The 3,369-nt window shown below is 39.9% G+C and overlaps 1 protein-coding gene across 1 annotated transcript in view; it reads right to left on the minus strand.

The window, feature by feature from the left end:
• frrs1a (ferric-chelate reductase 1a) overlaps positions 1 to 461 on the minus strand; it is a 13,040-nt gene extending 12,579 nt beyond the window's left edge. The window contains exon 1 of the mRNA XM_087171809.1: positions 367 to 461. The gene's annotated coding sequence lies outside the window, so the exon portion shown is untranslated. The remainder of the gene's footprint in view (positions 1 to 366) is intronic.
• Positions 462 to 3,369: the final 2,908 nt, after the last annotated feature.

Raw genomic sequence — 3,369 nt, forward strand, 5'->3', positions numbered from 1 at the left:
TAAGCGAGTTCTAAGCCTATGACTATAAATCAATCATTTCTCAGTGCATGACTTCTTCTGTGGATTTTGCTTTATGTTTTTGTCCAGTGTTGAGTCAATTGCTGGAGCAGCTGATAGCGGTTTGGTGATTTACAGAGTGTGTGCAGAAATGAGAACAGATGTGTGTGTGCTGTGTGAGTGTGTGAGCTGAAACAACAGCAGAGACATTTGTATTCTGGACTGTTCACTGCAGTACATGTTGAACGAGAACTGTTCCAATGACAGGAGACTTTTTGACTTTTTACCGCAAAGAAATCACCTCCACTTATAAAAACTGTCATAAAAAATAAGAAATAATGTTTCCTGTAAACTGAAATGACTACTCACCGATTTGCTGCAGTAGAGCCAAACACCGCCTGAACTCTGCAGAACAACGTCCGAGTGTGACTGTAATGTGTGTGAGTGCAATGTCATTTCCACTGTTCCGGGCGTTTTAAAGTGCAGCACGAGGTAATATTGCAGCAGTTTTACGACCTGACGGATGGACTATTGGAACATCCTGATATGACTCTTCGCTCCGGGGCACGTTGTTTCCATTACTTATCACATACACATTCCACTTCCAGCTATATAAGAGGAACCAGTAACACCCACCCTGTCATACACAAGAGCCAGGCTGTAGATCAAATAGAACATTTGAAATACTTGGGCACAATCACTGATCAGACCCTGACTTTTAGCTAGGACACATATTTTTTAATAAAGCTAACAGGAGCCCGGTTGAAAGCATCTCACAAATGTCAGCATCTCTGTTCACATTGCAGGGAAGGTGAATATTTGACAGTGTTCACAGGAATGATAAACACATAGCTGCTGACACCTCACACTCACTACACTCAGAGTTGGAACTGATTCCGTCTAGCTGTCGATTCAGGGCCCCGACTGCCAGCCTGAACAAGACGAAACTTTACTTTACTACTTGTTTTGTTTTTTTATAAGATCTGCACTCTGGCATTTATTTGTTATTGTACTTTTTTTTAATTGTACTTTCTTTGGGAGAAGCCAAAGACAAATTTCCACTGAGATGGACCACAGCCCAAACCCTAACAGGGACAGAATTTATCTGGAAAAATACAATATCCAGATTACTACAGACTACTTAACATGTCTGTGAAACGTTATAAATACATTTACCATAAAATAAACTGAACTGAATTAGAATTTGCTCCTTTCATACCTGTTGCTTGTTTCCTCCTTGCACCAGGTGTGAATGCTGAACACACACACCGCATCACAATATGACACTGATAAGACTGAAAGTCAGACACTGATAATAGGAAAAGTAATGCCTCAATGTCTCTGTTTCTTTTGTCTGATTGCACTGTTCCCAGTGGCTTTGGTCCTTGGTGGTTCCCACACTTTTCTATCAACCACGTCTTTGGGAACCAGTGGAGTCAGTGAATCACATTCACAGCCCCGGCAGGAAAAGCAATGATAATTCTGTTTTATAATAATTCTTTTTTCTTTTTTTTTTACAATGTAGTGCAACAATTAATAGTGTGTTTAGTTAGTCCTGTGTTTGATAGGCCGAACAGCTGTGCTGTGAAAAAGGTCTGTGTAAGCTAAAGGTTCGGGACAGCTGGACCGAGATGAGCCGTGTTGTACCTCAGTAACAGGAAGTGGTTCCTGTTGTTGTGGTTTTATCCACATTTTAATGACAAATGGCCAAATTGTCATTTTTCTCTCTCCCACCAGCTTCACTGTATCCAGGGATCACCCCAGAACAGAGGAGCCGCTTCACCGCTTTATTTAGTCCCTTCATGTCTGCTGGTGAGATGCTGCTGTTCCAGCAACAAAATAAACTGCTGACGCCAGCACATAAAAGCTGCTGCCTGCACCCAGACACACCTGAGTCTCCTCAGCAGGTGAAGTCTGCTCTGGTTAGTCCATGAATGCTTCCAACACATTGTTTTATTTTTATTATATTATAAATCATATTGTTTTCATTTGTTGTCGATATCTCAGGAACATCTTGACGGAACTTTTAAAATTTGGTAGAAACGTTCACCTGGACTAAAGAACAAACTGCAGAGCCCTTGGAGAGAGAGAGGCGTGTCCAAAACGCTTGATCATCACGTGATTCATCACATCACATAGTTCCCAGAAGTTTGTAGCGAGCAATTTGACAAAGTAAATGTATTTATTTATATAACATGCGGACATGTGTATGTGGTTCACATCACTGTTTTTTAAGCAAAAGTCAGTACTATCTGATGATATACAGCCTATGATTCAGGATAACAGCTAGCATTAACTGCTCTGTTGACTATCTAAGGCTAACCTTACGCTAGTTAAAGAGCATGATGCTGTTGGCGGAAAATAAGAATGTTTCAAAATTCTGATCAGATTAAACTTTTCGCCATTTCTACCAATTCATGGTAGTTTCAGTAATCCCATCATAGGTGAAGGCTCAGTAATCTTAATGACCAATGTAATCTTTATGATGTTCAGATAGGACAGGTGACTGTCAGGGATCGTCATGAATTCATTAATAAATCTCTAATAAACACAGACACATGAATAACATTTTAAGCACTTTGTGCCCTTTCCACTGTGCTGTCTTAACATACAGTCTGCACCATGATAACAACCAAAACTATGTGAGGTATTCAAACACTGCATTTGCACTTTTTCACACACCATTAGGGAGCTTAATATTTGGTTTATTAAGAATAAGGAACAGGGAAAAGCTTGTAAAACCCAGGGAGTTGAGACGCAGGTTGTGGTTGCTGTCTCACTGCAGGGAATCTTCAGGCTCCTTAGCCACACTCATACATCTGTGAAGATTCTCAGTCATTCAGGTCATGATTATCCAAGAAAAGTGGACTTGGTTGTAGATACTTGAAGATGTTTCACCTCTCATCCAACAGGCTTCTTCAGCTCTGAACTATCTTCTAGTATCTAAAACCAAGTTTAGTTGCCCTCAATTCAACCTTTCTTGGACATACCTGTATAGGTTCAGACAGGAAATAATTATTAGGGGTATCTTGTCATTATTATCTGTGGCCCGCAAGTCCTACTGTTGTTATAGAGTTTTGGGATATTCTGACTCTAGAGGCTGCTACAAATGCAAAACGTTTGTATCTCAGATTCAGCTGCATGGATTCGTACAAAATCCGGTGGATCTACGGTCATTACTCAGTCTATGACTACAATTTGGTAATGATTGATTAAAGTGGGCGTGACTAATTACAAAATATATACATTTCTAATCACTCCACATGTCAAACTTCTAGAAATCACAATAAATCACTCTTATGAGAGAGCTGAAGTTTTTTCAGCATATCCACTAAATGATGATGAAAGTTCACTGTATATGGTCAATTCAAA

This window comes from Seriola lalandi, unplaced genomic scaffold (genome assembly GCF_002814215.2).
Source record: "Seriola lalandi dorsalis isolate HSWRI2012SDOR001 ecotype SW California unplaced genomic scaffold, Sedor1 jcf7180002054981, whole genome shotgun sequence".
NCBI lineage: Eukaryota > Metazoa > Chordata > Actinopteri > Carangiformes > Carangidae > Seriola > Seriola lalandi.